We start from the raw sequence: 15,156 nt of genomic DNA, 5'->3' as shown, positions 1-15,156 counted from the left end.
TTCTTTGAACCTCTGGTAACAATGAAAGCAAATTTTGAAATCGATAGGTACTAAGCTGGTCCAATTAAACTAAGGGCTACTTGCAAAATTCTATCTGCAGGTCAATAAACAATATGATTGCCTGCAGTGGTGATGAGATTAAAATGTATATCTTGCAATGTGGTGGTTTTAACATACATACAGCTATCATTAGCTTGAAAAGTAAGTATCCTGTCAAGATAGTTCCTTGTCCTCTACCCTCCCAGCAAACGTTATCATAAACAGTGACAACTTCCTCTGGCTTCAGTTTATGGATACACTGAAGCTGCGGGGGTTCTAACAGCCAAATGTCCATTGATTCCCTATTCCTATACAAAATATCAGGTGTTATTCTGGGGGCACTGACTATAAATCAGTTAGGTATACCAGGTGGTCTAATTTCCCAGATGTCTCGGTGAATAATCCAGTCCCATATGCATCCTTCCCATGGACCAGTCAGGATTTGGTATGTGGGAGCCCACACCTCCCCAAACGGTCCAAATGCTTGGAAGGAGCACTGTGAATGCCCACACTTCCACTCAGAAAGTGTCCAGATATGTCTCCATGACCACAGATCAGATGGTACTCCTGATGTGTCTGTAAGGGCAGTGGGCCAAGTCTGGTGCTCAAGATCACTCCGAATGGCCATCAGCTGGTCATTCAGGAAATCCTGAATTTCCGAACGTGCTAGATCCCACTGCAATGCCTTCCCAGCCTCAGTTATATTCAATACCATCTCTGTTAGTAACTTCTGGGTCATAGAACTAAGGGTGGAGATAACATGTAACTCACCAACTCTAGCCTGTACTTGGATTAGCTGAGCTCCAGAAATAAGGCTAGTGGCCTTTTCTAGTTGGCCTGATTTCTCATCATGTTCTTGGCTTTTAAAAATATTCCAAATGGCTGCTGCGCAATTGGCCCTATCCCACAGGGATCCGGTCAAGTCCCTCTTCTTCCAGAGGAAATAACCCAGGCCCTCTGTTATGCTAATCTAATGGCAGCCCCTAGTGTTGTATTAATCACAATCCATTGATATCCTAATACATATCTCTTTGGTGTAGTACTATATCACATCTGTTGGTTGTATACCTTTAACTAATCTCAGGTACTTTCAAGAGGCATTGACATTAATAGCATAGGAGGGGGTGTATTGCAATAAGGTACAGGTTACATTATTCGTCACTGGAATGGTTTCAATACAAATAAAATTTCCAGTGGCAGAACAAATTCTTTGGGTATTCATTTGATTATTTACGAATTGGGTAACCAAATAACAATAAGGGCTTCTTTCATGTAACACAGTACAAATTCCAGGTATAGCCATCATATCTACTTCACTATGGAACCCATCAATTCCAATTATAAATTTTTGGGGTTCATTTGCAGTAATATTATGGATCTTTATTTCCACTGATCCATTTGTTCTCCACTCAATTGTTCACTTATATGGGATATCCTGAACTTTAAAAATATTTTTCCTTTTTTTTTTCCCCAAACAATCTTTAAATAAATCACTAAAGAGTGAAGGCCTTGGTCATTGGTTTTATCAAATAGATGGCATTGTCTGTATTTGGATGTATTACAGAGGTAATAGTGTAATGGAGGAGATGGCAGAGGCAGTGACAACAAAGGGCCTTTGGTACTTGTCATTTAAAAATCCAATTAGAGAGAGCAATACATGCTGAAGTATTTGTCCAAAACACAGGGCACAGCCTGTAGAATAAACCCCAAAATTCAATCAATACCACATTCCCAAGCAGGGTCCCACAAATTTCTTCCTGCCAGTGTATAATTCTTTGTTTCTTCACCAGGATCAGTTCTTAATGTCCTTTCTAGTCAGGAATTCCTGGACTTTGGCTATTTCAGTGGAATGAGTGTTCCTTCTTTCCCGAAACATTCGTGGTTCAGCATCCTACAGGGGAGAGGTTACCAGCACATCACCCTGTAATGGTTTTGATTCTTCTAGAAAAATTCAAAGGCACAGTAGATCTGTCAGTGGACAAGGGAGAGGTTACTAGCACTTCACCTTGTACTTTTTCCCTACTGTCCAGAGCTAGAAGGAGAAATGGCTAATCATCAGTAGGAGAATTCTCCTGAGGTGGAGGGGTCTTTTTTCAGTGAGAATCATGGGTCCAAGCAGTCAGTCTTTGGCACTTCACAGCGGTGTTGGTAGTCAGTAGGACTTAATAAGGTTCTTTTCAGCATGGAGCCAAAGCAGTCTTTCGTTGGTGGACCTTTACATAATCCAGTTTCCTGGTTCCAACGAGTGGCAGGGCTGCTAGGGTCTTTGGGTAGTGCTTCTTTACCTGTGAGAAAAGAAACCTAACACATTTCATTAGTGCCTGGCAGTGTTTTGCAGATCTCATAGCTGCTTGGGCATTCAAGCCCCACCCCACCTTTTCTTGGTTGTCAGCTAAGTCTTAGCTGTGGGCAGTGTCCTTGAATGGAGTCAGTGTCTTATCTTTAGCTTGAGCATACTAGCTATTTTTTCCCAGTTAACTCATTCTGCTCTTTTTCCTTCTCCCCTTTTGGCTTCTTTTAACCTACAAAGGAAACTTCCACTCTTCACTCATGCACCTTTTTCCCAACCATGAACACATAAACATTACCGTTATACAGTACATTAGTCTTATTATTCAACGTATGCCACATATACCCTTCCACTAAAATAACTTTATACAAAGCTTTGAAGCAACAAGCCAGGACAAGCACACCGACTTTGAAGAGTTCACTCAATACAACCTCTAGTCCAATAGCTTCCCACCCACCTCAGCCCTCTGGCTAGAAATCTGAGGTAGCCAGAAGAATTCCATGTACAATATGGGGAGTGGGTTAACTTTTCATGTCCTTGCTTCCAAAGACTGTTTGTAGGCAAATTTTAATAACAACTTTTTAAATTAACAATTTGGCCAATGAAGCTTCTTTTTCTTACTTAAGCAAATGTATTAGACTTTAGTATATCACATTCTCCTGATTTATCCAAACACCTTGTATTTCAAAGTTAAATAAAACAAGTATCTGCATTTAACCCTTCTATTTGATTTTAATTATACTATCCTATGAAAATATTAAACACAACAATTTTGGCCACGAGACAAACACCACAAGACAGGACATAGAACACAAAACATAATTCCTGTTGTGCCAGTAAATGCATGATACGTTGAATGCTGTTCAGCTGGCATCAGTTTTCTCTGATTATCTGAAAGACAAAAAAAACAGAGATCTACCCCTTCTGGACAGTCAATCATCACTTAAAATATACAAATACCCTTGTTGATTTCAGGCAAAACAGAGGAATTACCCCATATTTCCTTGTATTTGTTTCATAGGCAGCCCAGGTTTCAGTGGCTTCCACCTTATCAGTTAGATAATTTGCATTAATACAGATGCTTTCTGGCTTGCTTCTGGATCCAAAGCTATTCACAGCTTAAAGATTCTTACCTTAAAAGGGATATAATTAACTTTACCAGAATTTTGATGGCTTTTTACTACTAACTCCTGCTTTCAAACACTGAAAGAAAAGCACTTCTTATAGTGCCCCTTAGAGCCTAATAGGATTTCAATTACATAGCACTGTATACATTCTTTAGCTAATTTAACTAAATTGTTCATAGCCAAATTAAATGATTGCAATCCAATAATTTCTTTGCCTGAATTTATTTACAAACATTTCACAGACACCCAGAACTTTCTTCTTTAGCATTTTACAAAGTTCAACTGCTGTACCCTCCAGCAACTACAGAGTTAACTTCTCACTCTTCCTTAAATCACTTGCTTGTCTCCCAACAGCCACTTTTATCAACTTAACTCACCATTCCAAGTAAGTCCTGCATATTTGAAATCCCCATGCTTACACTTACTGACTCCTTCCTTCCACTACACCCTTAAAGTTTTCCAATCTGTTTTCCAATCTCTCTGTCTGTTGCCTGCCCACCTGGGCCCGATCTTGCTTTCCTTGGTGAACCGTCCCTTCCATAGGCACCAACTTGTTCCACTACCAGTTTAGCTAGGAGGGTGGGCTTCTCAAGTGGCCCTCACCCTTCCTGGTCTCTTCCCTTAAACATTTTTACTCATAAGACTACCCGAGTCCTCCCTCGTGAGGCTTGCCACCTGGGCAGAAACGCATGGCCCACTTGCGTTTAACTATTCAATTTCCTCTTGTGGCAAACACACTGCTGTTATGGCATATGCTGAGCACAAATGGTTACATTTTGACAAGTCCCTGAAGGACTGGTACTTGCTTAGCCAGGGCTTCCTTTTCTACCTGGAAGTCCTGTCTCAAGGCCTGCAGCTTGCCCTGAGCGTAGGTTTGAGTTGCTGCCTGGTTCATGATCTATGCTCTTAATTGCTCAATTCTAGTTATCAAGTACACATCTCTTCCCTTTTCTCCAACTTCTCTATTGCCCAGTCCTGCTACAACTGGGGTAGATCCACCTGCCACCCTTCCCGGTCAACCATGGTGGAGAGAGGAATGCTAAACCCCTCTCCAGTTCTCAGACTTACTGCGGCTGAGAGTGGGCACTCCTTTAATCATGCAATCCTCAACATATAACATCAACAATACCAAGCAAAGCAAACATAAAAATAACAAGGGTAAAACAAACAGATGGTGTAAATTCCGCAGGACTCCCCCCTTTTCAATTGCTCACCAAATTGTGATAAATTTCTGTTACCAATCTATCCCTCGTGTCAGGTGATCAGGCTGACACTGCAGGACTTTGGGGGAAGATAAAGAAAACACACCATATAACTGAATTTTAAAGCTTAATTAATAAAATAATAAAACAACAATGGAGAGTGTTGTCAACGCTCCCACATCACTCAGGAAAAACATTAATGCCCCAAGCCCTATGCCATTTTCATACTCACACATGTCCAGACTGGCCACGTCTGTGTATAACATTCAGAGAAGGGAGAGAGGTGGACAGGAGATTATCCTGTATACAGCTTGTCCAGAATTTCCAACATGCTTTTGCTCTTGGGAGGGCTGTTCTTTTACACCCTGGAATCTCCTGTGGCGTCTCTTTCAGAGATTCCAGTCCAGGTCTACTGCCTGTGGCTTCTTCAGTGTCACCAAGCCACACCAGCTCTGGGGTCACAAAGGCACTCTGTTGGATCTCACTGGACAGTTAAGCTTTGCAAATGTAATCTCAGTTCTGTAACTTATATTGCCTTTGGTTTGCCTCTGTCTATATTTTTTCACAGCCAGCTGGGGCCGAAAGCAGTTTTTCTTTGTGCTTAGCATAATCTGCGTTGATTCTTGACCTTGAACGCAGAGCAACTTTCTCTTTATCTCTGGGCCAAGATGAATTTCAAATTAACCCATTCCTTTCCTCAATAGACAAATTGCTCACACTGTCAGAGGCTTTTTGGTGATTAAAAGCTCCTCTTAGATGTATGATCTTATTTAGATTGAAGGTACCTTCTAGTGGGCATTGTTTAGATGGATTTTCAAGAGTGTAAAGATTCCAATTCTCTAAATACCTGCAGGTTGTTGGACCATAATGTACGTACATGAAATAAGATGGGGTACCCTTAGGGGATGAGCTGGAATGCTTAGACTGTCCCCTATCCATTTTCCAATCACACACACAGGGGGGATGCCCTGTCCGCGCTAGCGATACATAAACTAAGGATTTTTCCCTACAGGGTACTCAAACAGGAGAGGCTAATGAGGATGGCCACGACCCTCCTACATCTCCCTTCAGCAAAGAGCATCGGCTAGTCTCAGGGAGACGGCGCCGCTTACTCTGATTGCATCCAGTGAAATGATCAGACTGTCAGAAGCCCACACGGAAAGGAAAGGAGGAGGGAAGATGGGTTAACACGCTCCTAGACCCAGATAGCTTCCTCAATGGACGATGCCAGGCCGAGTCAGCCTACCATGGGTCGGATCCTAAAGATCCACTAGTTACCGGGCTTGCGTTAGAGTAGTCCTGGTCACGAGCTTTTGCTTCACAGGGTACTCTGGGCGTCTTCCGGTAACAGTCACTCACACTAGTGTATACACACACACACCAAGGCCTTATTTCCAAATACCACGATGCATCTGTACCTTATGTCCGGACCCAATACCATGAGGCGGTATAACAACCCCTCTTGAGGCTGTAAAAACCCCTCAGCACCAGTGCATACCTAATGCATTTACCTATGCATTACCTAACGCATTTACCTATGCATTACCTTGTTGGCCAACCCAGCAGTTTCCCAGTACTGCCATAAACTAACCTTATTGGGGCCTTTCCCCAATACAACTTTGTATCTGATCTTGCTGCACAGTCAATAAGTTCAGATGACATGAGCCCAACAGAGACAGAAGGCCCCACGGACAGTCCTCCGACGACACCTCAATAGAGATTTCAAAAGGTCTCATACCTCTCTTGTGGCGCCATGGGGTTCGAAGGGGAACGATCCGTAGCAGCTGCCTGTATCTCAGTAGGCGTTGCCATCCCGGACGAGCCCCCAAATTGTCGGAGAAAAACTGAGTTTTTCTCCGACAGTGTTTATGCTTCAATACACTATGTGGCTATACGTTTATGCAACATCAGCCCTTTTCTTGCCAGTTTCTGTGAGCAGGGCCTGCCTCTGGCTCACAGCTTAACTTTGCTTTATGTTAGCAAAGTCTTAAGCATACTTTAGTTCAGGTCTCAGGCCTCAAACCAGGCCTCTGATACTAAGGTTTATATCTCAGGGCCCTCTCTTACTACACCATTATACAAGGCACTGGTGAGACCTCATCTGGAATATTGTGTGCAGTTAACATGACCCTTAACATGTTATATGTGAAGGATGAATTCAAACTGGAGCAAGTACAGAGAAGGGCTACTAGGATGATCTGAGGAATGGAAAACCTGTCTTATGAAAGGAGACTCAAAGAGCTTGACTTGTTTAGCCTAATCAAAAGAAGGTTGAGGGGAGATATGATTGCTCTTTATAAATATATCAGAGGGATAAATATCAGGGAAGGAGAGGAATTATTTAAGCATAGTACCAATGCGGACACAAGAACAAATGGACCCTCCATATGTAGCATATTTTTACAGTAGTATGAGACATTGACTGTCTCATACTACTGTATCTCCATGTATGTACATGATTCTAGTTTTGTAGTTGGGTCAGATCCTTGTGGCTCAATTAATTGCCTCAGTGAGAAGGCTCTGACCAAAGGAATTCAGGCATCTACCATGTAAATCCCCCATTCCATCTACAAGGATACACCATATATTCTATATCTTCAAAGTGTGCAGTCTGAATTCACTGATCTAATTCACTAACTCTTCCCAACAGATATTAATCACATGTACAGCGTATGTGCAGTGCTATTTGTGAAGGATGTTGTCACCTTCTTTCTTGTCTCTTTTTCAGGTTATTACCAGCATTGGCGAACTAGCCTGCATTATTAACTATCCTTATATGTGCTTCCCAAGCCATCACAATACTACTTCATATCTGATTTGATTCACCATTCTTAACTTTTAGCTTTCAGTATCGCCAACTTCAAAAAGATCAAAAACCATGAGTCAAATCCACCAAAATCTTGAGATTAGACCAAAAATCATGATTAAAAAAAAAGATTATATTATGTTTTTAGGTCAGTTTCTTGATTTTTGAATTTCCTCTGCCCATCCTCAGGGTGTGTGCATGTGACAATTAGTTTTGCCCATTCTCCCACATGTACTGGGTAAGGTGTTTTTTATCCCCTGTTGCAGGAGATCTCACCCCCACATCTGCCCTCAATTCACCCTCCCAGCACTTCATCCTCCCAGCACTTCACCCTCTCACCATCAGTACAGCCTCTGCTCATCAGCCCTCACCCTTCTCACTTCAGCTTCCCTGCAACCCCCAGTCTCACCTCTGCTCCTTAGGGTTCTTCACCCTTCCCAGGCTGGCTGGGGCTGACAGCTGGAGCCCTGGCCAGGCCTAGGGTGGCTGACAGGCTTTCTAAGTAAAATTGAGCCTCAAAATGTCAAATGTCAGGATTTTGTTTTTTCAGTTGATTCAATTGCTTATTGAAGGATTGGCCGGCTCCCCTCTTTGTATCTCAGATGAAGTTTTTCTTCCTTGCTGGGGTGTAGCCATTTGGTCTCTTCCCCCTACTTGTTAGCTGGATAGCTTTATTTATCTGATATGTAAATGAATTCTCATTGTCTTTCAAAGTGCTTTAGAATTAACTGCCTGGTGGAGAAACCCCATTCTTTTGTTTAGAGTGGGGTAAATCCTGTTTGACTGGAAACATACTTGTGCTGTGGCTGAAAAATAATCCTGGCATTTGAGAGTTCTATTGCAAGATTATGAATGAGGTTTAATTTTACTCATAAATTGCAACTCTCATGATCAATTTGCGAGAGTTGGCATGTCTGAGCTTTGCTACAATCACTGTTGCTCAGAAATTCATTGTTGCAATTCAGAAATCATGTGTATGTTTTCACATACAATTGCTAAGGGAGCAGTCATGTACCCAGGGCCGGTGTAAGGATGTTTTGCACCCTAGGCAAAACTTCCACCTTACGCCCTCCCTGCCCCTGCCCTGAGGCGCCCCCCCTATGGCAGTTCCCCCCCTCCGTCCTGAGGTGCCCCTTTTGCGGCAGCTCCCCACCCCTGCCCTCCACCCTGAGGCACCCCCCTGCCCCAGCTCATCCCTGTTCCGCGCACGAGCACGAGCACCCTGAGCACGCTGTGGCTGCTTCACTTCTCCTGCCTCCCAGGCTTGCGGCACCTAAGCTGATTGGCGGGGAGTTCCCCTGCGTGCCGCCCCCGCCCCCCTTACTTGCTGCAGGCGACCCTTCCCGTGCTCCCCTGTCCTAGATCCCTCCTCCTAAATGCCGGCGGCGACCAGGGCGGTCGAAGATTCAGCTGCTGTGGTCACTGCCAAAGAAAATGGTGCCCCCCAAATGCCAGTGCCCTAGGAGACCACCTAGGTCGCCTAAATGGTTTCACCAGCCCTGCATGTACCCTTGCCCATCTCATTTGCTTAATTGCTTCAGTAGAGGCCTCTTACTGGAACTGTAGGCAACTGCTGCTATACTGCTGCGTTACATGTCCCAACATTCTTTACACAACAATATTTCATGTATTTGACAAGTGTATGTGTGACAAACATGGCGATGTTGTCTTTGGTAGTTGTTAATGCCGTGTCTGTAGCTGCCCCATGAATGGGAATGGATATTTCAACATAGAGATCTGTCTGGTTAGCAGATCCAACATACTAACCTAGAGAAAAAGAGGAGCACTTTCTAATAGTTGCCTAATAGCCTACATTTATGGATCATTAAAAGATAATGTCAGTGGCCTTAATGGCTCTAAGGCCACTGTCCTGGGGATGACAGAAATCAGTTTGAACAGAGTGGGTCAGCTTTGGAGGATGAGATGGGGAGGATCTCAGATATGTAGGAGCTTTTCTAGAAGAATGTAAGTGGGTTCTCTTCTGGTCCTGTAATTTATAAGGAAAGATTACCTGATGTAGCTTGTACTGAGATGTAACATTAGGTAAGATTATGCCAATTTCACATATGTTATTGTAAAATCCTTCTCCTTAGTGCTTAATTTGTGCCAGGGCTTGCCAGGACTGAGCCCCGGCACCTCTAGGTTTGACAGTTCATAGCCTTGGCACTTCTGGGCTTGCCATCTCAATTATGAAAGTAAAAAAATTGCCCCAGCACCTAATTGCTAGAGCCCCAGCATTTTTTCATTACAAATTAAGTACCCACTCCCACACACTCCACCACACACATCTCAGTCTTTGTTCCAACTGCTAAATAAAAATGCTTTGTTTTAAGAAAGTTGTTGGTGAAAATCACTGGTCCAGGGTTCCTAAAAGGAGGTAATGCAGTTGCCCTAAACCCAGCTGAACATGCAGGGAGCTAAGCAGTTGGCATATAGAGTTGGTATGCAGATGCCAGTCTGAGAGTGGAAAAATTGTGAGAGTCCATGCCAAGACAGGAAGGACAGAGGTCTAATACCAGTGTGGGGCTGCACACAGGGACTGGAACAAGGACAAAGGTGCAGCTAGCTGTAAAACCAGGACAGTATGGATTAAATTGATTGGACTCCTTTTTCTGTCACCTTTCAGTAGAGTAATTGAATGTGAATGAGTGATTGATGTGCAAAAAGTGTAGATTCACACATGTATCTTGTTTATTTGCTATTGCCTCTTTTCAAGGCCTCTGTCTAGGAGGGTTTGGAGTGCTCAAATATTAAGTATCTTTTCCCATTTACAACACTGTCTTTGCCAGGTGCATTTTTTCAACATACTCATTGACATTCTTTGCCAGCTGGCAACTTTCATCAGAGTCATTTTTTACAATTTGGCTCTGGCTGCAAAAGATGTGGTAAGAACTTTCTAACAGTCTGTGTATTAGGGACATCATGAACAAAGACACCTATTGCAATGTTAATCACATCAGTTTCTGCTAAACAATGAACAAATAAGATAGACATAGTAGAGTGAAGATAAAAAAGGGATTGCTTGCTGTGATGGGTTGGATCACAGAAAGCCTCTTGGGAACTGCCAACTGATGTGCTGAGACTACCCCTGAGCCCATTTTCCCTGGCAGCTAGGGACTTCAGAACCCTTCCTGATTGTGCCCAGAGCCAGCTCCAGGCACCAGCTCAGCAAGCAGGTGCTTAGGGCGGCCAAGGGGAAGGGGCGGCACATTGGCCTCTTTGGTGGCAATTCAGCAGCACATCCTTCGGTCCCTCTCAGAGGGAAGGACCTGCCACTGAAGAAGAAAGCAGCACGGTGGAGCTGCCACTGAAGTACTGCCGATCTCTAGTTTGTTTGTTTTTTTCCTCTGCCGCTTGGGGTGGCAAAAATCCTGGAGCCGGCCCTAGTTGTGCCAGACACGCTTGCTGGCCACAAACACAGACCCAGGTCTGAACTATGTCCTCCACAAGCTGTAGGCTAAACTGAAAACAATTTAAGAAGCTTTCCTGTGTCCAGCACCCAGATGCCCAGTTCCCAAAGGGGTCCAAACCTCAAATAAATCAGTTTGACCCTGTAGAAAGCTTATACATACTCTGGGTTAATTAATAAGTAAAAAGTGATTTTATTAAATACACAAAGTAGGATTTAAGTGATTGCAAGTAATAACAGACAGAACAAAGTGAATAAACAAGCAAAATAAAATAAAACACGCAAGTCTAAACCTAATACTGTAAGAAAGTGATTACAGATGAAATCTCATCCTCAGATGTTCCAGTAAGCTTCTTTTACAGACTAGCCTCCTTCTAGTCTGGGTCCAGCAATCACTCACACTCCTGTGGTTACAATCCTGTGGTTACTGTCCTTTGGGGTGGAGAGGCTATCTCTTGCATCAGCTGAAGACCAAATGGAGGGGTCTCCCAGGGGCTTAAATAGATTTTCTCTTGTGGGTGGAGACCCCTTCCTCTCTCCTATCCAGAATTCAGCTCCAAGATGGAGTTTTGGAGTCACATGGGCAAGTCATATGTCCATGCATGACTGAGTTTCTTACCAGTCAGGCCACATTGTTGCAAAATTTCAGATGTGGACCGGCATCTCCAAGTTAATTGTTAGCTTAAATGTTTCTTGATTGGGCACTTACTGAGAATAGTCTTTTCTCAGGAAGTTGACCAACTGCTTCACTGAGGCTACTTAAAATTAAACAAGTATGCAGCCAATACTCATAACTTTGAATACAAAAATGATACATGCATACAAATAGGATAAATATATTCAATAGATCATAACCTTTACAGGGATATGTTACATGGCATATGTAGCATAAAACATATTCTAGTTATGTCATATATACATTCATAAGCATATTTCCATAAAGCCTTATGGGGTGCAATGTCACACTTGTATCTTCTACAAAACAAATTATTAGTCCCCATGCACGTGTTAATGCAGAGTCCTAACACAACTTAGTCTTAGCCCAAAGGCTTGGCACTTATGGTAGTGGCAGACCATAGTGGACTGCTGCACAGTAACAGCAGCCTTCTTTGCCTAACTGGCTAGGAAACAAGAAGTCAGTGCATAGTGGCGGCGGTTTTGTTTACTTATAGTTATTATTTATTAAAAAAAACAGCATTTATTGTTAAAGTTCCAGGTGCTTGCGAATAATTAAAATATCAAATCTGTACCATCGCAGCCCCTCCCCCCCAAACAACTAACCCTATCCCCACCTTAATAAATAGTAATAATAATTATCAGCATCCAGCTCAATTACAGGGTAGAACAAAATGGATAAAAAGTACCCTCCCTTTGCCAAGAAATCCAGCCACCCTTTACCCCTCAAACCCCAGAAAATTCAGAGAAAACTGATAAGCCTTGCAGTATACCTTGAAGGTCAATACATTCAGTTATTTCAGATGGCTAGATGGAGAATTTCAAATAATTCAATGGTCTCTCTCTAAAAGAACCCTCACATCACCTCATTCCTTTATATTTCATGGGACTGAAAGCTCAGCTGACTCAGCTGATCAAAACTGTGGCAGTAGCACAGGAGCAGAATATCTGATCTATAGTCCAAAACATCTCTTTAAACTGCACCCAGAAAAAAACCAGGAAGACAGAGCAGGGTATGGGAAACTAATACAACGTGCTCTGTCAGAAAAGCTGCTTAGCAAGTGTGCTGCTGCACTAGCTTGAGTCTCCGCATTAAAATCAAAGCTCTGGGCAGAGTGCATTGTTGTAATAAAAATTTGCAGGGACAAAGGCATGTACAAGAATGGTGAAAAGAAGAAAAGAAGATTACAACAATTTTCTAGTGAAGGATAAGTGAAAAATGACAGCCTTGGCCCCATGGTTATCTGATCATCTGAAAACAGCTGAGGATGTAACAAGAATCTTGGGGTATGTCTACACTTCAGTTAAACACCCACAACTGGCACCGGCAGCAGACTTGGACTCAGATTAAGGGGCTGTTTTACTGCAATGTAGATGTTCAGGCTCAGACTGTAGTCTGAGCTCTGGGACCCTCACCTCACAGGATCATAGAGCCCGGGTTCCAGCCTGCACTCAAACATCTGCACTGCAATTAAACAGCCCCTCAGCCCAAGCCCGATGTAGATGTACCCTTTTGGTCAGTTGATTTGGGCTTACAGGGCTAACAATTTCATTGTAGAGGATTGGGCTGGAGCCCGGGTTTGGGGATCCTCCCTCCTTATGAGGTCTCAGAGCTTGGGCTCCAGCCCAAGCCCGAATATCAACACTGCAATTTTACAGTCCTTCAGCCCAAGCCCTACAGGCCTGAGTCAGCTCACTTAGGCCAGCCACAGGTGTTTATTTGCTGTGTAGAGATTTCCTTAAGCAGCTTTTGAGTACAGAGAGTTAGTTGTTGTCCAGATATAGTAGGTTGATGCTTTGTAGTTCAGTCTATATGGAGGAGAAAAGGTTCATTTAAAGCTGAATTCTGGCTCAGCTATTCTTCTAAGAGAGAGGAAAAGAAAACAAAAACAAACAAACAAAACCCACTGCTGGTGCTGCTATTGGCTTTCTTCATCAGAAGTTACATATACACAGGAGTCAAGTCACCTCTCAATTTGGCAAGCTAACAAATTGAGTTAATTAATTCTGTCACTGAAAGACATTTACTCCAGCTGACTTTTCTCTGTGCCCTCTTCAATTTTAAAACATCCTTTTAAAAATGTTCACACCAGAACTGGATGCAGTATTCCAATATTGGTGTCATCAATGCTGTTTAAAGAGGAAAATCACCTCCCTTCTCCCATTTATACATCCAAGGATTGCATTAGTTCTTTTCACTACAGCATCACACCAGGAGCTCATGACGAATTGCTTCTCCATTTTGATCCCTAAATCCTTTTCAGAGTCACTGCTTTCCAGTATACAGAACCTCAATCTGCAGATATACTCTGCATTCCTTATTCCTAAGTGTATAACTTTCCATCTGGCTGTATTAAAAGGCATTTTCTTTACCTGGGCCCAGTTTACCAAGTGATGCAAATTGCTCTGTATTACTGCCCTGTCCTCATATCTACCACTGTGCTAATCTTTGTGTCATCCACAAATTTTATTAGCAGTAATTTTATATTTATTTCCAGGTCACCAATGAAAATGTTGAATAGCCTCAGGGCTAGTCACAATCCCTCCAACCACTTCCTAGGTACTTCCCCATTCAATACTGATTCCCATGTACAGCTACCAAGATCTTTTTCATTTTTTTTTTGAGATCTGTCAGTTACCCAGTTCTTAAACCATGTAACGTTTGCTTTATTGATATTGCATAATGCTAATTTTTAAATCAGAATGTCATGTGTTATTAAATCAAGTGCCTTACAGCAGTCTAAGTGTATTACATCTATGCAGTTACCTTTCCTCAACCAAACTTCTCATCTCATCACAAAATGAAATTAGGTTGGTTTTACAAGATCTTTTCCCCATAAAAGCATGTTGACCTACAATTTTATTTTCACCTTTTAATTCTTTGTTACTGGAATCCTGCTTAAGCTTTTTTGTTATTTTGTCAAGGACCAACTTCAGGCTAACCAATCTAGAGTTACCTGGTTCGTCCTAGCTCTTTTTTAATATTGGCATAACATTAACACTCTTCTGATCTTCTGGAGTTTCCCTGCTGTTTCCAAGATTTATTAAAAATTAATATCAGCATGCCAGAGATACTCTTTTAGGACTCTTGAGTATACTATACTATACAGGCCATCTCTTTTAGGACTCTTGGGTACAAGTTATCTGGGCCTGCTGACTTAAAATATGTTTATCCTTAGTAGATGCTGTTCAATATCATCCTTAGTCACTAGTGGACCTGTGACAGGGTCCCATCCCAAAGCATGCTTGTCTCATGGATCCACATAGCCTTCCAGGTCCCCCACCCTCAGTTCCTTTCTAGTTTTCCCAATAACATGTTCACAGCCCAGAGCACATAAAATAGCATTCCCCTTTTTAATATTTGGTGTATTAAGTCTTTATAAATACAATCTCCTTTCCTCTTCGGAATTCTAAAACTACCATTGACCCAGGAATGCAGGTTGTCAGTTTCCTTTCCAGCTACCTCTGAGCTAGAGAGCTCTGTCAGTCTTACTGCAGCCCCTGGCCTCGAGTTTTTTCTATAGGACTCTTCCTGCCCTAGTCCCTAGACTCATAACTGTCAATTTAGTTAAGGGATTTCACAGGCCTTCTTCATGGGGATGTGCAAC

The sequence above is a fragment of the Gopherus evgoodei genome, chromosome 3 (assembly GCF_007399415.2).
Source record: "Gopherus evgoodei ecotype Sinaloan lineage chromosome 3, rGopEvg1_v1.p, whole genome shotgun sequence".
NCBI classification, from domain to species: Eukaryota; Metazoa; Chordata; order Testudines; family Testudinidae; genus Gopherus; species Gopherus evgoodei.
The sequence above is the reverse complement of the archived record's forward strand: the minus strand, read 5'-3'. Positions refer to the sequence as shown.